Below are 25,990 nucleotides of genomic sequence, written 5' to 3'. Positions count from 1 at the left end.
AATAGCACTTGTCTCTTACAGGGATTCAGCATTGCAGAAGGATCTTGATTGGCACTAGGGGACCGGGGACCAGACCATCCAAGCAACGAGGCTGCTTGGAGGAAAATGCATCACCAGGTCATCCTGTCACCTGCATTACACCATATGATACATCATCCCTTACTTAGTGCTGGTGTAAGAGAGACTAAAAATACATACAGAACATAGACGCAAAGGCAAATTCCACGGGGGCAATAAAAATCCGTTTTCCTCCCGGTCAAGATTATAATTTTGACTTCTTCTGGAATGTTACAGCATTCATGCATTCGTCTGAAAAGCATCTTTCCACAAGCTGGTCACACTCTCGTGAATTGACTGCATGCAGTTTTTCCTTTTCCACACTTCTCATTAACTGCTGGGAGAGGGCTAGAGACTGGGGTGGGGATGAAATAGACAAAAATTTGTCGCTCAAAATGAAGGTTGCCTTATTGGTATCTGCACATTTGGGGGCTCTCGTCACATAAGGGCAAACAACCCACTATAAATTCAACTGGGATATTACCCCAAGCAAGCCCTGTTGGAATAGATAGAACTAGTACAAGATGCTGGTCACACTCAATACAATTCTCCCCCCACTTGAAAATTGCTGAGGAGTCTCTGTGCACAACTTAATCAAACCAAACTTTTTCTTCTAATTAAGTCCTATTTTAGTTTTTTAAAAAAATATTTGGGAATGACACCATAATAAAAACCAGTGCCATATCATGGAACCTAGGGTCTTGCTAACCTGTTCAGTAATCCAGTCCTGGTCAAAGTGGCCTCAGTCTCCCCCATTAGGAAAAAAAAACAAATCAAGTGCAAAGTACAGCTGTTCTCAACTCTTCTGCAACCTTTCCACATACCAGTTGCAGCTCCTCCAAGTGTCCCTACTAGGGACAGTCCTGGATTTACAGAAGCCATGCCAGTTTCTGATTTGATCCTGGAATGCTCTGCTTTCCCTTTGGATGTCCCTATTTTCATTGGAGAAATGGGAAGCTTTTAATGTTTAATGTTTTATTATGTTTTTATATACATTTGAAAATGCCCAGAGTGGTTGGGGGGGGCAACCGAGTCAGGTGGGTGAGGTAGAAATAGTGAAATTATTATTATTATTATAGAATAGGACATTCCTATTTTTATTGGAGAAATGTTGGAGGGTATGCCATTGGGTGCCAACTTGAATAAAATATGGGGGTAAGCCCCGCCCCAATAATCACATGATGCAGCGCACATACACCATTTGAATGACAATGCCTATCAACTTGGAGGGGGGCCCCCTCAAATATATTATTGGGGGGCAAAGATCCCTCAGCCCCTAGAAGTTGGCTTCTATTATGCCAGTTGTGTGGAGCTCATGGGTCCACAGTCTGAGCGCTTCTGCTCCAGGAGGTAGCATCAAAATCAAGAATCTTGTGGAACTTTAAAGAAAAGAGCGCCAATGAGATAACATTTCCATCTACCAGGAAATTCTGCTATTGATCTGAAAGCTGCAGTTCTTCAGCAAAAAAGGCTCCAGTGTGAAATTGCTGAACTAGAATTTATTGGCAAGTTTTCATCCTATTTGTCGAGAGAAACCAAGGCTTTCTCTTCCACCACAGGTGTTAATTAACATAGCAATACTAGGAAGATATTTTTTGGTTGTTGTTCCTAATTTCTGCTCTGGTGCAATTATCGTTGTGCTTATCTTAGAAGCTGAGGCACAGAATTGCCACAGGCCTGTTTAGGTCACAAGGTTACGCAAGTCACAAAAAACGTGAGCAGGGATAGGTGTGCTAGCTGTGCGTCCGAAGCACAGGATTTGCTTCCACTCATGGAGGCGCCATATGTGATATATATATCCTTCTTCCTGCCAGGGCACTCTCTTTCTACTTTTCTCCACCATTTTCACCAGTGTGAAAATACCTGTATTTTTAAGCTACACTTAGTAACTGAATTACCATTCTGAACAACAAACATTCTGTGAGGTGAGTGGGGCTGAGAGACTTCAGAGAAGTGTGACTAGCCCAAGGTCACCCAGCAGCTGCATGTGGAGGAGCGGAGACCTGAACCCGGTTCACCAGATTACAAGTCTATCGCTCTTAACCACTACACCACACTGGCTCTCTTTTAAAGGTAAAGGGACCCCTGACCATTAGGTCCAGTCGTGACCAACTCTGGGGTTGTGGCGCTCATCTTGCTTTACTGGCCGAGGGAGCCGGCGTACAGCTTCTGGGTCATGTGGCCAGCACGACTAAGCTGCTTCTGACGAACCAGAGCAGCGCATGGAAACACTGTTTACCTTCCCACCGGAGCGGTACCTATTTATCTACTTGCACTTTCACGTGCTTTCGAACTGCTAGGTTGGCAGGAGCAGGGACCAAGCAATGGGAGCTCACACCGTTGCGGGGATTCGAACCGCCAACCTTCAGATTGACAAGTCCTAGGCTGTGTGGTTTAACCCACAGCGCCACCCGCAGAGCAGGACGGACCAATGTTTCTCAGCTGGCTTCCCAACACAGAGATTTTCTGCCAGTAACTGAGAGGGACGAGGTGGCAGGGAGGTCCACATAGCGCAGGCACAGCAATGGAGCCAATCCAAGGCCCCTGCTGCTGCCCTGGCACTGCGACAGCCTCTCCACTTCTCCACCCCTCTCGGTTACTGGCAGTGACTTCTATGTTGGGAAGCCAGTTGAGCAAAGCCACTCTAGCCCACTGGCTACTACTGGTATGCACTAGAACAGCACTCTATTGCTAATTCCCCAAAGCCCTTATTTCAATGTGTTGCTAAATACATTTTCAAGGCACAGCGGATTGTCAATTGTGAAGGGAAAGGGACAACGTGAGGATGGTGTTGCTTGTATGTGCAGCACCTCAGTAAGGTGCCTGCATCTGAAGCACTGAATGCCTGCTGTCGAGTAGTGTGAACGTGCCCTAAAATTCAAATCAGAGATTTTGCAAAGCAGCAATAAGATGTTTCAGGGATTATCACCGTGTTGGTCCCTGGCTTTCAGAGAACCACAGTGGGTAATTGAGCTTTTAATTAGGTTTAAGATGCTTTTTGTTATAGAAGGATTGTGAGTTTTACAGAGCGACTAATCTGACACAGAGCTCTGACTTAACAAATGAAGATAAGCGAGGAATGAGCAGACATAATTCAGGCCCGCTGTGTGGGGCTGCTTTTGAACACTCTTTTGGAGGCCACAGAACACAGTGGCTTGTTTTTTGAGGGTGTCATTTGCTGGAGCCCAAACTCGAGAGTCTTCTTGGCAAAATTCACACTGCTGGGAAGAGCTTTGCACAGCAGAGGAGGATATAGGGCTGTGTGAGCTTTCTGCATGCACTGGGCACTGAGCCGAGAGGGCGTGAACCTCTGACAGGGTCCTCGGGTCCTTCCTCCTTCCCAAAGCCTAGCTAGTGCTTTTCCAGCTTTGGGAAGGAGCAGGGAGGGCTCTGGGACCCTGCCAGAGCCCTTGTGACTCCTTCTCAAAGCCCAGTGCCTCCTTACCTGGTTTTGGGAAGGCAGTGTGAGGAGCGGGAGTGAGAGTGCCAAATTTTGGGCTCAACACAGGGTGCCATAGGACCAAAGCCCACCACTGCAAACAGCCATGTTCTATTGCAGCCCCATCTCCCAAGAGTGCCTTATTCACAAACTGGACTATATAACAAGTGAGACGATCAAGAACAGGTATTTTTGCAACCAAAGTGAAATATTATAATGGTTCACACACACACCCAACTCAACAACAACATATCTATGAGCTCCTGGGCCTAGTGTCTTTAAATTAAGGTTACCAGATATCCCTGGGGACAGTCCCTGGATTTACAAACCAGTCCCCATATAAAATCCATTGAAGTTGAAAAGTGCCCCCGGATTCATTGAAAAAATCTGGTAACCTTACTTTAAATGTGACTTCTGTGGTGACTAAGTGGGCTTTCTTTAAAGGCGGCTCCCATATCCACAGCTACTTCAGGTTTCCCCCTTTCCCCTGCTCTTTTCAGTGAGCCCTGACTGTGGCTCCTTTTCTACTTAGGGCATTTTCACACAGATGACTTAAAACAGACTCCTAAGGGGAATCAAAAGCCTTTGATGGCTACAATGTTCATTAGCATTACAAATGCTTCCTGTCTGCCGATTCTTAATCAGGAATGCCTAGCTACAGGTTATGTTAAATGCATAGCATGCATCATCAGTGGGTTTTGAAAAAATAATATGGAGCATGGGGTGGATTTTTGCCAATGCACTGCGAGAAGAGGTTTAACTCTCCACTCTTCAGCTGCAAATCCTCCCCCAGTGTGGCAATTCCCCTTGGCCAGGGAACTCCCAATGACACCAGAGCGCTCTATACTAGAATACAGGTTTACATGCTATTTTCAAAAATATGTGCATTTCCCTGCACTTACTCATTTTTGTACACAATTATTTTGGTGGAGAATTTCACCATAAATTCCAGAGAGGTGTGAATTTTGGGGTATAGTTTTAGAAAGTACAAATTAAGTAGGTTTGCATGAGATTGAGGACCAAGCCAAATTCCTCCCCTACTGCCTACGCAAAGGAACATAAGAAGCTGCCAACCTGAACCAGAGCATTGGCCTTTCCAGTACAGTATTGGCTCTGACCGGCAGAGGCTCTTTGGGGTTTCAGGCAAGAGACTTACCCTGGTGTACCCTGAAATGTCAAGGACTGAACCTGGGACTTTCCGCATGCAAACCCTGTGCTTTGCCCACTGAGCTATAGTTCTGCCCCTTTTCTTATGACCAGGAGAAGAGCATCTACTAAAACCCTGCTGTCAAAGAAAGTTCTTTTCCAGCAGCTGCTTCTGCCGCAAAAATACTCCCAAGGGTTGCCTAGAGACTGTGCCTTCATAGTTAGGGATGACTGGGATGCAGCCTGATTTTTGCAGGATACAAAGAAAGAAAATATTGTCATTTGAGATCACACATGAAAATTGATGTGTGAACGGTTCTCTCTTTTTTTTTGGTTCTCTGTCTCATTAGTGAACCTATGTAATGACATCTTTTTTATGCATTCTAACAAACATTTGTTGGCATTTTGACTGGTATTTGGTTCAGTATTTTAATATGATTAAGGAGGAACTCCTAAATACACGTATTAGGAAGTAAGGCCTCTTCAGCACAATGAGATTTACTCCTGAGTAAACATGTATAAGGTTGCGCTGCTATGAATAGTGTGTGCTGTAGTTATTACGAACATTTCTAGGAAGATTAGCATATGCTTTCAGCCTTGTCCAAACTTCTTGCTGAAAAGTATTGTCAGCAAAAACCTCTGTCACGAGTCCTTGGGTTCGTGTTTCATTGGCAGTGATCCTCTTGTTTAAAAGGAGCATCTCATTTTGCCTAAGTGAAAGAAAACAATAATGAAGATTCAATAGCTAAGAGGTGGTGCTTGCTCCATTTATCCATCTTATAGGCCTATGAAATTTTGCCAATATGCAAATGTTTCGATGTGCATGTAGCTACTGTGGTACGATATAATTAGCAAGAAATGGGAAAGCATCCTGTAATACAAGTGCCATATCAATGATGAAAAATGCCACAAAGGTTTAATCTCACAGTGAACTGACTTGTCTCGCAGAATCTGGATTGGAGTGTTAAACCAGTTATCTCACAAGTGAGGCTCTTGCCAACTCCTGAAGAACAGAAAAAATAAATGATCTTGGAGTGGGCTGTACAAAGGAGATGGAGGTCTCCTGCCAGTTCTTGGCTGCTGGAGAGACAGAGAGAGCTAAAAGAAGCCGCTCTGCCTAAATGCTATTCAGATGGCGAGACCTTCAACCAATTTTGTTTTAAGAGTGTGGACTCTGTGAATACAAGCGGTATCATTAAATCTGGCATTCTCAGGACAGCCAGAGTTGCTTAGTCAGACTTTATAACAATGCCACCCACCTTAAAGGTTGTGTGCTGAGATGCAAAAGGTGTTTTATGTTTTATGTGATATGATGTGATGTGATGTGATGCTTTATGTTATGTTCCCTGGTGTGGACAAAGCATAGTGGAATGTACTTATAGAAAAGGCACAGTTTTCCCTAATTGTGTGGTAGGTTCATTACAATTCTGCTTCCAGCTTTCAACAGAACAACAATGCTTCAGTGGCACTAAAAGCCAACCATCTGGAAGCAGCCCAGATGTAGAAACCTAGAATACGCCTTACTGCAGTGTTCGCCATACTATTCTGTACCATGTTCTTGTGACATTCTTTTCTTATTCTAATTTTTATTAATTGTTCCGAGGGGAAAAACAGTAACAACAATGCTGTAATTTGATGGCTTTGGAAAACTAAGGGACGTGTTGCCACGGCAAGCAGCTGTCCATGTTTCTTATTCCGAGAAAGTCTGATGACCTGAGACAGGTTGAACAAAAGGGACTCTGGATCAGGCCCATGAAGCGGAGGAAGGCCGCTGGGTACACTTCCCCTGGGCTTAGAGGGTTAAACTGGCTGCGGGACCCTGCCAGGGACTGGCTGCTTTTCTTGTTTGAGTTTATAATTTTATTCTAACAAGACTCATGCCCTGAGCCTCAGACAAGCTTTGCATGGTTGCTAATCTAAAGATTTGGATTCTTCAATAAAACAGCTACACACTCTTCTCAGTCTACCAAGATCAGAACCTATTCCTGAAGGACCTTGAATATTAAGACCCAACCACACGTGCTCAGCATATTTTTGCTTATGTACACAGTGTTAAACGTGCCAGTGTGTGAATGCAGCTGGTATCCAAAATTCTAAAATATTATAATTATTTTGCATGAGTATATTAGTTTTCTGGGACTGATCCCTGGTGTCTCCAGGTAGGGTCAAGAAAGAATCCTGTCTGAAATGGCGGAGAACTGATGGCAGTACAGTGCCAACCAGCTTTCGCCAGCTTCTGCTGGCCAGGGTTGATGGATGTTGTAACCCAAAATACCTAGAAGGAATCAGCTTGGCTGGACTTCAGCCAGAGGGCCACATGTCTTTCTGGGAAACTCTCTGTGGGCCTCCAAGGTGAGCCCTAAGTGGGCAAAGCAACAGATGTAAGAGTTTCACCTTTATATGGTAGGCTATTTTCTAGACACACACGTTCCTATCTATCCAGAGAAGCAAGGGGCATTATCAGAGATTAGGGACACCTTCCTGGCAGGCAAAATAATTGGAGTGTGAAGCAAAGGGCTGTAGGCTGGGGAGAGGTCTGAGGGCCAGATGGAGAATTTGGAGGTCCTCATTTGTCCCCCTGCTCTACAGGCCTTAGATTCTCCACCCCAGGTAAAGTTAGGCCTGAGCTACACAAATCCAGTGGTTCACTTTGGTATGAGACAGTTATCCATCTTCCTCTTGGGTTTATGTATGTACTGTAGCTGTGTTTCAACACCTAAATGTTAAGTACTGTTCTGGCTCTCACACCTCAAAACCACATTGTTGAGTAGGAGAAAGTGCAGGCAAAGGCAACTTAAATAATCAAGGGAAAACGTGAAGCACCTTTTCTAAGAAGAGAAAAGTTAGTACTTGGGGCTTTTTTTTGTTTAAAGCAACAATTACGAAGGGAAGAGTGGGAGATGCGATAAATGTTTGTGAAATTACGACCAAGGAAGAGGAATAAATTATTCTCTGCTCAGACTCTAGAAGCCAAACACTGAAGCTGACTAGCAGTAATTTTCGGATAAACAAAAGGAAATGCTTCTTCATGTGAGGCGTAATTAACTTGTAAGATCCACTGCCACGATGAGGTGCTTGACATTAACTCGGATAGCTTTTTAAAGAGTTAGACGAATTAATGGAGGGCAGGGTCCTTGACAGCTCTTAGCCGTGGACACTAAAATGAGAGCATCCATTCCGAGAGACATACTTGCCCTCTACAGACATTGGATTGCATATGTTTAGAGCCGCAGGAAGGAAGGCGGAGGCATGAACATGCTGGCTATGCCTCATTGCCCTCTAAAAGTTAGACAGCAGAGAAGAGAGTCTCCTAGAATATGGATCTTCCTGGGTTCTACTTTGTGGGGGGAGGTTCCATATGGGGTAGAAGGGGGGGGGATCACACTCCCGAAATCACACTCCCTGAACCAATACACAAACTGAAATGTCGATACAGTGGTACCTTGGTTCTCAAATGCCTTGGTACTCAACCAACTTGGAACCCAAACACTGCAAACCTGGAAGTAACCGGCAAGTGTTCCAGTTTGTGAACTTTTTTCGGAAGCCGAACATTCTCCGTTTTGAGTGCCACACTTCCGTGGCACTTCTGTTTTGAGTGCCACACTTCCGGTTTGAGTGTTACACTGAGGTCTGTCTGTTTTTGCTGTTTATTTTGCGTTTTAGTTTTTGCGGCTCTTTTTGTTTTTGTGACTGTGTGGAACCCAGTTCAGCTACTGATTGATTGTGTGACTGCAGTACACTGTCTATTGCTTTCATTTTATGGATCAATGATCTTGTTAGACAGTAAAATCCATGTTAAATTGCTGTTTTAGGGGTTGTTTTTAAAAGTCTGGAATTGATTAATCCATTTTGCATTACTTTCTATGGGAAAGTGCACCTTATTTTTGAAACGCTTTGGTTTTGGAACGGACTTCCGGAACAGATTAAGTTTGAGAACCAAGGTACCACTGTATTGCTCAAAACACACACTTCTACAAATGTTGCAGCACAATTCTCCAGCCAAACAATGCATCCAAAACCACATCTTAAGAGGAAAGTGCGCATAAAAACATGTTTATTTGTGAAAATAACTTGCAAAAATGCAATAACTTGCAAATACTTTTGCAACACTTGCAAAAATGCACGCTTTTTTAATTGGCCAAACTAATGCAGAAATGGGGCAAAGTGAAGTTAAAGCTGGAAAAATGAGAAGCCGAGAGAAACTAAAACTGCCAGATCCACCTCTCTCTAACTTCAGACAGTCAGGGCACACTACTAGTATACTTATCCCCTTTGCTCTTCCTAGTACCGTATTTTTCGCTCTATAACACACACCTGACCATAACACGCACACAGTTTTTAGAGGAGGAAAACAAGAAAAAAATATTCTAAATGAAACGGTGGATGTATGATTTTTGTGGTTCATGCTGTGGCCACAGACATGTGATCTGACAGTGAGTTTGGGGTAGCCCAATACAAAAATCCTGAGGATCCATGTGGATCCGTGCTTTGTAACCACGTTTTAAGTGGGGAGGGAAGGAAAAACACTCAAGGGACAAGGAGCACACGTGGGGGGTGTGGAGAAGGATGCTGCGAATAATGCAGGAGAGGCTCCTCTCCGGCTTTGCTCCTTTAAAACAAGCAGGCTTTGTTCTCTCCCTCCTCCCCAGCAAGAAAACCACGATAGTAACCAAAAATTGCAACCAACACTCTCCCCCAACAAGCGCAGTGAGGTCAAAACACACACACACGCAGAGAGAGAACTGGCCCTAAAGTCGCAGGGCGCTGGGAGAGCGCAGGGGCGCAGGGAGAGTGAATGGAAGCAAGAGAAGGAGAAGGAGCCCTCAGACACAGAGAGACACACAGAGTGTCAATCCTAAAGTCGCAGGGGCGCAGGGAGAGTGAACGGAAGCAAGAGAAGGAGAACGATGCCTCACACACACACACACACACACACACACACAGTGTCAATCCTAAAGTCGCAGGGGCGGGCAGGGGCGCAGGGAGAGTGAACGGGAAGCAAGAGAAGGAGCCCTCACACACAGAGAGACACACAGAGTGTCAATTCTAAAGTCGCAGGGGCGCAGGGAGAGTGAAGGGGAAGCAGGAGGAGGAGAACGATAGCTCAAGCACACACACACAGCCCCTACAGTGGCTAATCCAAAATCGGACAGCAAAAAACTGCAGGCAGGGACAGAGAGCACGGGGTTGTTTTAAAGCAGCCAACCCCACTCTGCTTCTCTCCCTCCTCCCGGCTAGGCTGGCTGAAAAGCTTTGCTGCTACTTAGCAGCTCAGTGGGGAGGAGAGAGGGACATAGAGGACGGGGTTTTAAAGCAGCCAACCCCGCTCTGCTTCTCTCCCTCCTCCCCGGCTCCGCTAGCTGACAGGAGCTGCTTACACCCGCTTTGCTGTTTCAAAGCGAGCCACGGACTGCTCATGACTGCAGCAAATTCCCCCGCCATCTGTAGGCATTCGCTCCATAACACGCACAGACATTTTCCCTTACTTTCTAGGAGAAAAAAACTGCGTGTTATGGAGCGAAATTTACGGTATGTTATTTAACATGCAATCTGACTGCTGGGAGAGAGCTGGTGGACCTTTAATTATGTGTCTCTCCATCACGCTCCCTTTGTGAGCTTCCTCTGGCTATCATAGGAAGCTAGCTTAATACTGAGTAAGACAATTATCAGTCTTTCTAGTGTGGTGGTTAAGAGCGGTAGTCTCGTAATCTGGTGAACCGGGTTTGCGTCTCCGCTCCTCCACATGCAGCTGCTGGGTGACCTTGGGCCAGTCACACTTCTTTGAAGTCTCTCAGCCCCACTCACCTCACAGAGTGTTTGTTGTGGGGGAGGAAGGGAAAGGAGAATGTGAGACTCCTTTGGGTAGTGATAAAGCGGGATATCAAATCCAAACTCCTCTTCTTCTCTTCTTCTAGCTTTGAATTGTCTGCCTTGGCTGGCAGTGGATCTACAAGGTTTCAGGCAAAGATTCTCTCCTAGTCCTATGTGGAGTTGGTGGGGTTTGAACCTTTGCATACAAGGCAAATGCTCTACAACTGAACCATGGCCCTTCTCTGTTCTGATTCAAAAATCCTTTCTTATGGATTCCTACATCCTCATGTGGACTACCTCATGGGCACTCGGTTTGGACCAATCACTCATCTTCTTACCCTTGTCAGAGCATGCAAATAAAAGGGAGCTCGTGAGCCTCTGAATCATGAATCTGATCTTTTCCAAGTCACAAGCTGTGGGGATTGTTATATGAACCTCAGAAAATTCAATCTGGCAGGCTTGAAAAAGAATAATCAAGATGATGAAAGGGAAACATACTGTTAGGGACAGAGTTCAAATATTTTGCATTGCCAGGCTGAGAGGAGGCTTTCAATTACTTTTCACACATATAATTAGATGTCTTTAATATAGAATTCCCCGTTCCATGCTGCTACTGCAAAATGTGCAAGGAATGTAAAAAATAACCTTAAAATCTGCCGTATAAAAATAGAGCAGTTTTTAGTACGATTTACAGACATCAATATTTAAATTACAGCTAAGTGAGATGGCTGAAATTGAGATTTCTGCCATTGAAGATAGTCTAGGAAGAATAATGTTAACACTTCATAGTTACCCATTGTGATAGCAGAATGCAGACAGGGCAATCCTATGCATGTGCCAGTGAGTTCAAGGAGACTTGCTCTCAGGTAAGTGTACGTTGAGCTGCAATCCTATGCACACTTACCTGAGAGCAAGGATACACAAATCTTTCAATTTTGGTTTTCTCAATTTCTCCTTTTTCCAGTCTTAAATTCAGTTCTCTACATTTCTAGAGCAATCTGCAAATTTTAGTTAAAATAATCCTCATGAAACTTATCAGCATTTTAGTGCAAATATCTCACAATAAACACATTCTTGCATGCAATTCCAATTAATATACACATTTTAACAAGCATTTCCTCCTAAACAATACATTTTGGTAAGATATTCTCACTAATATATGCATTTATATGCACGCTTCACATTAGTATATGGATTTCTGTACACATTACTCAGCTGGAGAACTGCCTTGCCAAATTCAGAGAAGTACAAATATGGCTGTGTCTTGGTTCAGATTTTGTTTTGGAAAATGAGAATGAGGTAAGTTCACCTTTAAATGTGAACTGAATTGAGTTTCTCCTCCATCCCTACCTGGGAGTAAGGCTTCATCAATACAGCAGCATTTTCCTCTGAGGAAATACACACAGGATCACAATGCAAGGCCCAGGGTGGAGAACTATATACACCAGGTCTGGACTACAACTCCAATCATCTCTGACCACTGACCCTGCTGGCAGGGGTTGATGGGAGATGGAGTCCCAACAGCTTCTGGAAGGCTAGCCCTACTATAAATTGATGGTGGCACATTGTGCCTTTAGAAGCAGGGCTGCCCCAATTACATATCAAGTGGGGTGAGGGGTCCAGGTTAAGTGGTGCATGGGTGAGAGTGTTGAAGCATCTCCCCATCTGCCACAAACTTTTCTCCATTTGGACTCACTTCCAGTACTGGAGATTAGTTGAGGGGAAAGCAACATTGGGAGATGTGGGGTGGTAAATTGTGAGGAGGTAAACCTTTCCTCGTAGGGAAGCTGCTCAATTGTTTTGGGTGCATTTTTCTGGTGTATACTCAACTGCAAACCAAACTAGTACCGTGGCTATATTTTGTCGAAGGATTTTAGTGTCATAGTGTCTGTTGTTTTAAGTCTCAAAACCTATTCCTGATTAACCACAGGAACAAAATGAAATTAATCTTAACGATGAAATGCGGAGAAGGGGGAAGAGGTATAACAACTGGTTGGTACTGGGGTGTTCCCCCCCCCCAGCAATGAGTTAAGCTACTTACCTTTAGGGGGCCCATTATCTTAGGAAAGGTGTAAGTTGAGCAGCCTTCTGGAGTCTGTCCAAGTAGGCTAAGAGGGGTCTGAAACACCACCTGCATTGACATTGAAGTAGATACAGTATGTATATATAAGAGCAAAAACCAGAGAGTGTTTGAGAAAGCTTCAAACAGGTAACATCTTTAGGACGTACGCTTACCGTATTTTTTGCTCTATAACACGTACGTAGTTTTTAGAGGAGGAAAATCCGTAGGAATGCCACCCGTAGGCATTCCCTCCATAACACACACAGACATTTCCCCTTACTTTCTAGGAGGAAAAAAGTGAGTGTTATGGTGCAGAAAATACGGTAATTTATCTATTCTTTTAATTGCATCAGACAAGTTTCAACCATTTAAACCATATTGTACTCCCACCTTGGGATCAGATGACAAAGGATGAGCTAAAAAGACTCTTAATAAATAAACAAATGTGCCCCATTGAACCCATTTCTTGCTTAGGGTGCACAGGATGTTTCATAGACTCCTTCCTTAGATTCCTTCCTATTGCAGAGGAATCAGGAACAATGCAAAGGAACAGCCAGTTGGTTCCAAGAGGAAGTGAGAACGCCACCTATTATTTTGAGCCACTCCTACTTATTGGCCATAAAACCACATTCCCATCCACAGGGACCCATGTTGTATATGTGAGAGAGGCTACAGTTCAGTGGCAGCATATATCCTTTTCATGCATAAGGTCTCAACCTCTGACTTCTCCAATTGAAAATGATATTGGGTAGCATGGAGGGGTAAGGTCTTTGCTTGAGTCCCTGGGAAGTAGCCAACAGTGGGAGAAGATAATTCTGGGCTGGAGTGGTATAACTCAGGATGAGGCAGCTAGAAATGTTGACGTAACTATGAGACTGCAGTGGCTACCAATTAGATTCCAGGCCCAAGTGCTGGGTTTGACCCATAAAGCCTTAAATGGCTCAGGACCACAATACCTCAAGGAGCGCCTCTTCCCATATGAACCTACCCAGCCCCCGAGATCATCTTCTGAGACCCGCCTTCATGTGTCTCCTCCTTGAGAGGTCCGGAGGGTGGCAGCATGAGAACGGGCCTTCTCTGCAGTGACTCCCTGTCTGTGGAATGCTCTCCCCAGGGAAGTTCGCCTGGCGCCTTCATTATACACCTTTAGGTGCCAGGCAAAAATGTTCCATTTAACCAGGCCTTTGGTTGATCTGATTGACACCCAACACCCTTTTAGAATGTAGCTTTTTGGGGGGAGGGGGTATTGAGTTATTGCTTTAGGTTTGACTATTTTATGTTGTGGTCTTGTTGTGAACTGCCCTGAGACCTCTGGGTATAGGGTGGTGTATAAGTTGAAATAATAATAATAATAATAATAATAATAATCAACACAACTGTACAGGACATCTGAAGCAGTCCACGTCTTGCCCAAGCCTATTTTCTCCCTCTCCAAATATTAGCTTAAAAATCCATGGATGATAGGTCTGTAGCTCTGTGAGGGACCATATGTTCTGTATGCAAAAGGTCCCAGGTGTGTGTGTGTGACGGGGCAACTTTTATTGATGTCAAAGCTGTCTTTCTAATAATGCACCGTAGACTCTCTGCTCTTTTCCAAGCTGCTGGATGTTAAAAATGAACACAATCACCAGAAGCCATGGGATGTTATTACCAACCTTCCATCATAATCATTTTTTTTTTTAAGGTATCCTTCGGTTACTAATATGAGCAGAAAACAGCAAGTAAGTAGGTCAGCTGGCCATGACGGAGGGCTACTCTAGCATGCAGGGTGGAACAGTTGCGGCAGTTTTAAAGTGCTTTATCTCACTGAGTTTCGCCGTCTCCAGTGATGCTGCTTCTGCAGGGAAGAAGGGGACTAAGGCATTCAGAAATATTGCTTGGCTGAAGCAGTTCCTCCGGGCAGTTTCAGATCATTACTGCTGCTTCCCTGAACCAACTTGAAAAGACTTTTTGCTCTCCCTGTTGTCAATTCATTATACTCCTCCTGTAAGACCGCTCATATAAGTTGCTTTACCCACATTGCTGTATTAACTCCTTGGCCGCAATCTGGAGATAAGAGTCGGTGTGGTGTAGAGTATCAGATGAAGACCAGAGACTAGGACACAGGCTTGGATTCCCTATTTTGCGTCCAGGTGACCTTGGGCCAGTCATCATCTCTCAGCCCAACTTACCCCACAGGGCTGTTGTAAGGACAGGGAGGGAGGGGAGAGCCTGTCAGTTTGCATTTCTTAGTGCAGAAAGTATTGATATTTCCTATTCTAATTAATTCATGAGGGTTCTGGAAGCTTCTGTGTGTGAAAGAAACAAGAAGTAAGTTCCTGATGTTTAGGTTATTCCTTCAGAGAAGCTGAGTACAGATGGTTTAAACTGGTTCTGTTATCTCTTCTTTCAAAGTCATAAAAATAAGGCCAAAAGGAGCCTAGGTTTCACTTTCTCATTCTATCTCTTTTCCTTCTGGTGTGGTGTTCTGTACATACATAGGGGCATAGGAATTCATTCATCCCCCCCCCCCAAAAAAAATATAGTCCAGCCCCGCACAAGGTCTGAGGGACAGTGGCCCGGTGCCCTGCTGAAAAAGTGTGCTGATCCCTGACTTATGGGAATAGCTTTCAGCATGGTACAAACATCTAAAATGCTCAGAGTGCGGCCACTAAGAAAGCTGTTGCGTGTTCCTGCCTTCTCTCCCTAGTTTGCGCCCAATAAAGCTGGCTCACTGAGAGCAAAACATGCAGTTAGTGAATGAATCTAAATGACCCAGTCACAGTTTCATATCAAGTTCACCTGGGACCCAGCTACACTTATCAATTATATTGTTATAACTGCGTTATAAACGTGCGGCACCAGATGGCGCTATAGAGCAGTCATCCGTCGCCAACGGGATTTTCCATTAAGAGCTTTTATAATGTGTTTTTGTACAGCGTTTTTAAAAATCTGTAGAGATCTAGCCCTGATCTGGAAAACCAAAAAAAGATCGAAGAGATTCACCGAACATGCAAAGAAGCAGTAGGTGGGGAAGCAGGTTTCCTCTTAATCCCTTTCCTCCCTTCTCTTTCCTCCATGGCTCACTTATGAGTCAATTCATATTGTGAAATTATAGTTGACAAAGCCTGGACTTTTAGCGATGAGGAAAGCACCAGGAAAATGCCCTGAGAAGTGTGAGCTAACTCTTGCTTTGATGAAACATCACTTGGTACTTATGCCAGGCAGGTATATTTGAGATGGCTATTGCACATGAGCGGAGGAGCACTCATGCGCAGATTAGAGCTTCATGAATAGGAGTTCGGGCATGTGGGGGAGGTTGCAGTGGGGAGGAAACCCAAAAGGTTGTTGGGTGAATACACCCCCGCCCCCGTCTCTGATGTGCACACACTGTGACCTTAAAGGGAGACCCCTGACCGTTAGGTCCAGCCGTGGCCAACTCTGGGGTTGCAGCGCTCATCTCGCTTTACTGGCCGAGGGAGCCAGCGTACAGCTTCCGGGTCATGTGGCCAGCATGACTAAGCCGCTTCTGGCGAACCAGAGCAGTGCACGGAAACGCCGTTTACCTTCCCGCCGGAGCGGTATCTATTTATCTACTCGCACTTTGACGTGCTTTCGAACTGCTAGGTTGGTAGGAGAAGGGACCGAGCAACGGGAGCTCCCCCCAAAAATATAGTCCGGGCCACCACATGGTCTGAGGGACAGTGGACTGGCCCATGGCTGAAAAAGGTTGCTGACCCCTGGTCTAGATGTTGCAACACAGTTTCAGGGAGGGGAAAAAATACCCCCCCCACACACACATCCATTCTCTGATTCTCCAAATAAAGTACTGATTTCTGACTTGGGGGAACAGGGAGTGACGGTGGGGGAAAGTATACAAAGGCCACTACTCAGACATTACATTAAAACTCATCACAGATGGACCCAGATTGTTTTGACAACTTATGCTCTTCTTTGCCCTCGAAGTTCTTTGCAGGTTTTTTCAGCATTTGTCCCCAGGAAGCAATAAAACATCTCATGGTTCTTAAAGAGAATAATCTATACAGATGCCTGAAAGGAAACACTAGGCTCACTGTCTGAACCCAAAGTGTAATCACTCAGCCTTGTACCACACAGAAACGGGTCCTTCAAGGGCTATGATTATTGACTGCACTTTCCCAAAACAATGGAGCAGTATGAAATGGGGATTTCTTGCCTTCTATAAATTCTAGCAAATGCATTTTAATGTCCCCACAGCCACTTTTCCGCCATTCCCTTGGGATACTGCTTTATTCATTCATAATTTATAACAGGGAGGATAAGGGCATCTCAATCAGGCCAGCTGTCATAAATTAAAACTTGCTTTTTACACTTTCAATATGCCATAGATAGACTCTTGCCATTATTTGTGCATGGCGTGAGAAAAACAGGTCTCTTGTAAGTCGCAGTCCTTCATTGCACAGAAAAATAAAATGCAATGTACACAGGAGCCACAAACATATCTGAAAATGGATCTTGCACTGAAGGTTTCTCACGTGTCAGTTTACTGTTGAGAACTGCACCAGCACATGATTTTTGTCTCAGATCGTAATTTCATTAACCAAAATATCAAAAAGAATTCCACGCCAGTGGGTCTGATCCAAGTCTCTCTTAATGGCAGATTCCTTTAAATGGAGAAGGGATGGACAAGGCTAAGCCCCGAAACCTGAAGCTTCGGGATTCAGCTGAATAAAGACAGGGTGGCCTTTGAGCATGTGCAAAGTGTACACCCCTCACCACCACTTAACCACAACCTTACCCCCACCCCTGCTGCAAAATGCATACTTGGATGAAGGCTTCCCAGGTCAAACAGCCCAAGCTCTGTCGGTTATGATTCACTGGGCCAAAGATTTTGGGTATAATATACAGCTGAGTGATTGGGTAAAATTATGGAAAGAAGGTTTAAAATTTTCTGCATGCAATGCCCTAAAAGAAAATGTGATGAAAATGATGTGTAGATGGTATATTACACCTGTTAAGTTAGCGAAAATGTATAAATTCAGCAATAAATGTTGGAAATGTAAAGAAAATGATGCGATGCACGCAGCAAAAGAGCCAAGTCAGTGCTGCGTGACTTGATTTTATAACCTTTGGTCCATCCCCCTAAATGGCAACACCAAAATTTGCCCAGTAACCCAACCGCCCAATCACTGCGGATGGCCATCCATACTAACCCGCCCAGCAACAGAAGGGTGGCCTGTCAGACCCCACCACAACACGTGTTCTCTATGAAGGAGAACACGCTTTCTAAAATCCACAGGGCACATGAGACCATTTGCTTTTACTGCTCAGTTGCTCCTTTAAACATGCCTACATTTCACTGGATCCCAGGATGGGGCAGCCCTTCCATTCTGAACAGCAGAGAGGTGCAAAGATGATGATGTACTTGTGTTTCTGCCCCCCTTAATGGGGGGCTCTCAAGGGTTAGGGTTAAGCTCTCTAGATTTGCAGTCACAGTCCAGAGTTCTTTTGACATCAGTGTGGATAATAGTATATGTAGTAAAGATGTGGGTAATAGTATGAATCAAGCATTTAATTATGAGAACATATTTAAAAGCTCCTGCTTACTTCAGCTGCTCTCCACTATTTTTCTGAATATCTTGCAAGTTTTCGGCAAAATTGTTAAGATCGTTCCCACTACAATAGTAATCGCCACGTCCTACAAAGATCCAAAAGTAACATTTTAAATGTATGCAGTATGCTGATTTATCAGGATGGTAAACATAATAGAAATAACAAAGACACGAACAAAACAAAAAAACAAAAAACATTGCTGAGGTTGCAATCCAAATCTAATTAACCAGGAACCTTTTTTTATTATATGACTAGATGACCCTTGTGGTTCCATCCAACTCTATGATTCTATATCTTAGAAAGAGAGGCTACAAAGTGCAATGCAACTTCATATACAGTGGTACCTCGAGTTAAGAAGTTAATTCGTACTGGAGGTCCGCTCTTAACCTGAAACTGTTCTTAACCTGAGGTACCACTTTAGCTAATGGGGCCTCCTGCTGCCACCGCGCTGCCACTGCACAATTTCTGTTCTCATACTGAAGCAAGGTACTATTTCTGGGTTAGCGGAGTCTGTAACCTGAAACGTCTGTAACCTGAGGTACCACTGTACAGTAAGCCCGCAACTTATGTGAAGGTTCAGTTCCCGGAAACTTCGTACAAACACAAAAAAACGTGTAAAGCCAGGAAGTCCCTTTAAACAACCTGTAAGAAAACCACAACCCAAAACACAACAGCATTTGCAGCTCAGAACACCTTCCTCTCACTCTCAGAACACCACTGCTTGCTCTTTATTCGCTAGCTAGGCCCTGTGTCACTCTCTGACTCTCTGACAACACACAAACTCTCTCTCAGGGTGAGTGCAACCACTTAAGGGATTGTCAACTGTTATTTCCTCCTCTCTTGCCTCCTTCCGACAGTTTTTCTACCAAGTATTTTTATTCCTGTTCCCCCCATGTTCTTCCAATCTATTTATATCTTCTTCAATCGCCTGGGTAAGGTTGGGATCACATAAGAAAAGTGAGTGTAAGTTGCAGGCTTGCTGTTCTACTGGGCACAATATAGAGAAAATATTAATAAGATATGCACCCAGTTCAACATCAGAAAGAAGTGACTAGATGGGTGGCCTGAGCAAAACAATATGTTACAAATGAAATTTGTCCTTTGGTCTCCAATGGCAATTGCTTATCATTTATTCTTGATTTTATTTATATTAACATTTTAAAATGATGATTGCAATGGCTTTGTATCCTTGTATTAATTAGATTCTAGATTTCAAAAAAAAAATATTTCGGAGCAAACGAATGTTCAGGCCCAACTTTTACATCAAGGCAAATGTGCTAGTCTACGTGTGTTTACTTAGCAGCCCATTTCATGCTATTCAATGAGCACTATTTCCAAGTAGGGAAAGGGGGGGAACAGAATTGCATTTAAAGGCTAGCCTACCTGATTTGCACTTTCTGAAATAATACAAGAACCTTTTCTGAATTTTGCAATGCTGTTTGCCATCCAATTGCTTAGTACGAATGCACATGTTTGCATTTTTATGTTGTTAGCTGCTCTGAGATCTAGAGTCAATGGGATATTTCACTGAAATGCTCTCTATGTGGCGCTACTCTTGAGGTTGACCCAGATGCTGTAGCTAGTGTGACGTGTGGTGGCTCGACTGCTCACAGAATGTTGCCATCCTATTACACCATTGCTGAAATATCTGCAATGGCTGCCAATTAGCTACCGGTAACACCACCAGTACACCCAAACTGCTGGTCCCTATACAGCTTGGGACCAGGATACCTAAAAGATTGTCTCATTTCCTATATACCTCATCAATTACTGTGTTCTACAGGAGAGGGCATGCTGCAAATAAAATCGTATCAGGAGGGCCGTTCCTCACAGTGTTGTAAATGGGCCTTTACTGTGGTGGCCCCTAATTCTTTGGAACTCCACCTCATTACACATCAAACAGGTACCAACTTTATTATCTTTTCAAGTCCTGTTAAAGAATTCCGCTTTCAGTAAGTCTTCCAAGAGGAGATTTCTATTCCAGTCAGTATCTGAATTTATTTGAAATTGTTTTATATGTGTGTAGTGTTTAGGGTGCTGGACTAGGACCTGGGAGACCAGAGTTCAAATCTCCACTGGGTGACCTTGGGCCAGTCACTCACTCCCAGCCTAACTTACCTCACAGGGTTATTGTGAGGATAAATTGGAGGGGAAGAGATACAAATATGTGACCTTGAGCTCCTTGGAGCAAAGGCTGAATATAAATGTAATTTTTAAAATGGTTTTAACTGTTCTTGTATGTGCAATATGTTTTATATATGATTTTTATTCAGAAATGAATTCTTATCATAATCATCATCATTATTCCCTTGTAAACTGTTGTGTGAGGGTTATATACATTGTAAGGTTGGAAATACATGTCAATAAATAACAGGAAATGGAAATATTGCCCCTCTTCCACAAAGAAATCGCAATGTCTTGGGAGCTTTTAGCATGCGATACTTACAGGTGTTAATAATAATTGGAAACACATTCTTTTTCAAGCCCAATATTTTACAGGAATTCTGTATTTCTTCCTCCCTCGCTGGATAAATTTCAGGCTCTGTGGACCAATTGAAGCTCAAAAGTTTTCTAGAGGAAGAGGAACCTTTTGTTCTGCCAGACAGATTCTTTCTAACAATTTCCACCCACAAGAGAGAAGGTTTGGCCGCTGCTTTATTAACACCACTCTCAGAACTTCCACAATAAAAATACCTGTTATTACAGTCAATGTGGAATCATCCTTGGCAGCTTCTTCAAGTGCTCGCATAATTTCACCATACATCTGTGGGAAAAGAGAAGGGTGGGGGGAGGAAACTGAGAGTACGGGGAAGACAGCATTTCATTCACGCTATCTAAATATTGTAGAGATAACATGGCAAACCAACTATCAAATCCTGAAGAATCTCTACCGGGATTATTTTACTCCTCTGTTCTCTGTTTTGTGCCTACAGCACGCAGATAAGTTGATTTTGGTTTAATTATTATGAGTTGGCCCCAAAGAATGTAAGGGTGGTATTCATCTAGGTTTCAGTCAGAGTAGAGCCACGAAATGAACATGCAGCAATTGGAGGAAACCACACATAAAGATATGCAGGTTAAGCATACATGTGGTCTAAACCACTGAGCCTCTTGGGCTTGCCGATCAGAAGGTTGGCGGTTCAAATCCCCGCGATGGGTTGAGCTCCCATTGCTCTGTCCCAGCTCCTGCCAACCTAGCAGTTCGAAAGCATGCCAGTGCAATTAGATAAAAAGGTACCGCTGAGGCAGGAAGGTAAACAGTGTTTCTGTGCGCTCTGGTTTCCATCACGGTGTTCTGTTGCGCAAGAAGCAGTTTAGTCATGCTGGCCACATGACCCAGAAAGCTCTCTGTGGGCAAACGCCAGCTCCCTTGGCCTAAAAAGCTAAATGAGCGCCGCAACCCTACCGTCGCCTTTGACTGGACTTAACCGTCCAGGGGTCCTATACCTTTTTACCTTATCCTTGAAGAAAAGAGATGCTATTGCTGGAATATGTGAGGGAAAGCTCCAGACCACTGCCTTGTGTGCTTTGTGCCAGGTGGCAGGCAATTTCGCAGAATGATAGAGTACCTGACATAGTGTTGCTCTGGAGAATGGTAGGAAATTAAAAGGGTGGTTGATAGCCACCCGTATCAGGTCTTCAGGGGCATTGTGGGAAATTTAAAACGTTCGCTGATAGCCACCCACCAACTGCTGCTGCCGCCAGGTAAATCCATCCCCACTGATGTAGGTAAAGGTAAAGGGTAAAGGGACCCCTGACCATTAGGTCCAGTCACGGACGACTCTGGGGTTGTGGTCTCATCTCGCTTTATTGGCCAAGGGAGCCAGCGTACAGCTTCCGGGTCATGTGGCCAGCATGACTAAGCTACTTCTGTGGAACCAGAGCAGCGCACAAAAATGCCGTTTACCTTCCCGCCGAAGTGGTACCTCTTTATCTACTTGCACTTTGACGTGCTTTCGAACTGCTAGGTTGGCAGGAGCTGGGACCGAGCAACTGGAGCTCACCCTGTCGTGGGGATTTGAACTGCCAGCCTTCTGATCGGCAAGTCCTAGGCTCTGTGGTTTAACCCACAGCGCCACCCGCATCCCTACTGAGGTAGGAGGGGCCCCATAAATCGAACCTATCAAAAGAAGGGGCCTTACAGCTACCACTTATGGATTTTTACAGTAGCTGCAGTTATAAACTTCCATGGGGTTAAGACTTCAATCATTTCCATGCTTCATAAGCCAGTCCTTTTGGAATATGGAGCATGACTGAAACACTCTTGACTCGAAGCAGAATAGACTAAATGTGCTAAGAGAGCACAGTTTCAGCGGGTAAGTTGCTCATTTTGGGGATTGCTTCTTAGCCAACAAATGAAAACAAGGGCAAGCCTGGAAGCTTGGCATTCCTTTCCTTAATCATTTGCGAATCTGAGCCAACCATGAATTATTACAGAGAGAATCACGAGAGGCCCACTCCTTTAAACATAATTTTAGGAGCCTGGGACGGTACATAAATCACCACTACAACCAATAATTTAGCATAATAAGGCCATTTTAGTTGACATGGAATACACATCAGATTCCAGTTGATGCAGAGTCATCAGAACGTTGGCTGGCAGTGAAGAAAAAAAAGAATTATGTAAAGAATTTCTATGAAACTGCTTTGATCTCTAACAAACTCCAACTGCCCAAACATGTGTAACAAAGGACAGTGGCATGACCCATTTGAAGCCCACATATTTGAAATGAAGGACAGGATTTCCTGCATTACAATCTCTGGAATGACTGCATTGAAATTAGCCTATGATCCATCTATTTTACAGATTATTACTGCCCTTAGTCAGACCCTGTGCAGCCAGTTTTGAAATTAATGTGCCCTTAAGTGCCATTAGAAATGGGTAACTGCCAGCTTGTGTAATACTTATATAAGTGCACTAAGATTTACACACAAGGACTTCTTACAGTCTCTGCAGGAATGGGGTCCCTGAAAGTGGAAGCAACCAGCCTTTTCACAAAAGAATTGTGATACTGTTAAGTTGTGGGTGAACATATCAGACGACACAGCGATTCTTCAAACAGCTCTTCTTTATTCAGATGCCAGAACAGAACTGAACTGAAGAGCTCAGTCAGCCTGCTTATATAGAGCTCCAGAACAAAGTAACTGTTGCAACTTTCTAAAACTATCCAATCACTGAACGTCACTTTCGATCCCTCATTTGCATAACTATCTACAGTATTCCCCTGCTGGCCCAGGGTGAGAACTTCAGTACATAACAGATACAGTCTTAAATCAGAAGTCAGGGAGGCCATTTTTCTCTGGATCATTGGTTTTCTTCCAGTGACAAAGCTATCCTCTGATTTCTCTTGGTTCATATGCTTTCTCAGTTCTATAAATGTATTTCCTTTTACCGATGAAGGAGCGCAGCAGTTCTTACTCAGCCCTTTTCACTGAAAATAATATTTCCCCATTTCCTATTTCTGTATTTCTATCCATGATTCACCTCCTGTGGTCTCTGTTGAGTTGAATATTTTGTGAATCAGTCTTACACCCCAGTAATGTAGACTGACGACTGACCTGCTGGATTTTGGTTTCCACTGATTGTTTTGATATTCCTGTTTGTTTTCCTTGCTTTCTTTCCCCTGAAAATTTCAACAAAGACATTTTTGAAGCAAAACATTTTGCCTTTGATTTGGATTGTGGAGCCTTCTCTGATCCTGCTAGCTCTCCAATTTGCCGGGGGCAATTTATGTAAGAGCAAATGCAATCATAGCAATCCTGATTGGTCAATAATAAGCAAGTGATTAGCTCTCACGTATTCTGGCATGTGAATCAGAAGTGAAATAAAATGAGTCAAAGAGATATTCTCACTGGCTCATACTGATTTAGGGGGGTGAGTTATGACAAGAAAGAGAGAGAGAGCACATTTGCGTAAGATGTGCATATGCTATTTTATATGTATAGTTGCATATTTAAGAGCCCTCCAGATGTCATTTTATGGTACAATCATGGCTATTTTCACTCATGATGGAGTCAGGGCTGTTATGTGCAACCCACCTTTAGGTGCCAAGCGAAAACATTCCTCTTCAACATATAAATTAACGTATAAAATAGTCTCCATTTACAGGTTACTGATTTATAAGTAAATTGGTTACCACCAAAAATCATTCTCCTGTCATTTGGCTTCCATGGTGGAATCTACACACATATTTTAAAAAACACTGTGAAAATGCTTTAAAAAAAACAACAAAAACGTTTTGATAAATTACATTGAATTCCGCATAGCTCGCTGTTGCCATCTAGTGTCACATTTGTATATCGCACTTTACAACACATTTAAAACGTTTTATTTGCAGCTGTGTAGCCGAGTCCCATGTAACACCAGTACTATACAACAGTGCCAATAACCTGAGTCACTCCAATCACAGGGATACGTCCTTACACCACAAAACTATACTTCCCTTGGGACACACACATTGGTGCAGGACAGCTCCTTCCTGCTAAACTGCTGCCCTCCAGCTGCTTAGAACTACATCGGCTGGCTATCTGTTCCGGCCAGCACTGTGCTGGTTCAGACTGATGGGAATTGTAGTCCAAAACAGCTAGCGGGCACCATGTTGGTGAAGGCTGGTGCAGGATGCAGTGATCCAATGTGATCAACATATTCATAGAAGTTGGGGAACGATCTGTCAAATAGCCAAAAAGAACTACTACATTTTTTGGCTATTGAGTTACTGCATTATGTGCTCGGAACTTAAAATGCAGAGCTAGCCTACAACAACCTGCAATGGTTGTTCAGGGATACTTGGCTAAATTATCCAGGGTCTTAATAACAAATGTTTACTTGGTCATTTATCTTGACATGAAACGACGATAAACCAAGACCCGTGTCATTTCCCCAGGAGGATTTTCCTTAGGTCTCAGTTGGCTTCAGCCTTTAATTAACCCCTTGATCATATACAAAAATCAGAGGCTGAAACCCTAGAGGATTCTCGTTTCATGATAATAGCTCGTATTATGATGTCTGGAGAAATGCAATTTGCAAGAAAAGGGCCCAAAACAACATTTGCTTTGAAGAACATTTTGATTAAAGGGCCATGAAGTATATCACATCTCGGGGGAGAACATTATCTTCTAGATAAGGGATGCGTTGAGTCTTTATTGACCGCATTTTGTCTGCCTTGGCTAATTTAAACCAGAACAAATAGCCTGTTGTTAATTTCAAATTCTGGAATGCACACAGTGTTACCACCATTTGACACATAATGTAAATACCACTGGAGCCTGTCATTTAGAAGCTATCTTCATGTACTCACCACAAGGTTGATAGCATTTATTTTTGTCTGGGCGATTCAAGATTATCTTTGTGATCTTGTCCTCTGTAGTGACCAGAAGGGTTTCGTATTTGCCTTTACTTTGAGCAGAAGATCCCATTTCCCTACTGGGAGAGTCACAAGTGGCAAAGCTCAACTGAGAATTCACATACGAGAAGCCAGCTCCGATCTGTAGTCAGCAAAACATGCTATGATTCAAAAGCCCAATAATACAAAGCAGAATTACCTCCTACGGACACATGTCTGCATTACATCTATATTCCACTTTTCTCTCTTCAAGAAGGGACACCAAAAAAATGGAAAGTAATTATTTACTAGCAGATTTTAGCCCTGTTCATGTGTGTAGGGCATTTACATGTATCAACAGAAGAGAGGCTGCACCTCTAGCGCCACCCTTGAAATTGGGTCTCTCAGCTGCCACTGCCCTGACTTTGATGTATTGAGAACCGAGATCTGAAAGGGGAACTACTCAACTGAGCCACTGTTGACATGCACTGTTCCCTTTTCAAGCCTCCCTGCTCAATATGCAAAGGTGAGGTGAAGTGAAATGAAGGCGGGAAATGGCGCGATGGCATGGGCGAATCTGTC

General features: G+C 43.7%; 1 pseudogene across 1 annotated transcript; it reads right to left on the bottom strand.

Moving 5' to 3' along the window:
* Nucleotides 1–262: 262 nt before the first annotated feature.
* Nucleotides 263–25,502, bottom strand: LOC309374813 (enoyl-CoA delta isomerase 2-like; annotated as a pseudogene). The gene is made up of 7 exons: nucleotides 25,385–25,502; nucleotides 20,781–20,850; nucleotides 18,081–18,171; nucleotides 12,906–12,942; nucleotides 12,495–12,584; nucleotides 5,208–5,352; nucleotides 263–412 (listed from the first exon to the last, which is right to left on the bottom strand). The product of its transcript is annotated as an enoyl-CoA delta isomerase 2-like (transcript).
* Nucleotides 25,503–25,990: the final 488 nt, after the last annotated feature.

The sequence above is a fragment of the Podarcis melisellensis genome (genome assembly GCF_964234715.1).
Source record: "Podarcis melisellensis genome assembly, chromosome: 7".
Lineage (NCBI taxonomy): Eukaryota > Metazoa > Chordata > Lepidosauria > Squamata > Lacertidae > Podarcis > Podarcis melisellensis.
This window is presented reverse-complemented; position numbering and strand designations above follow the sequence as displayed.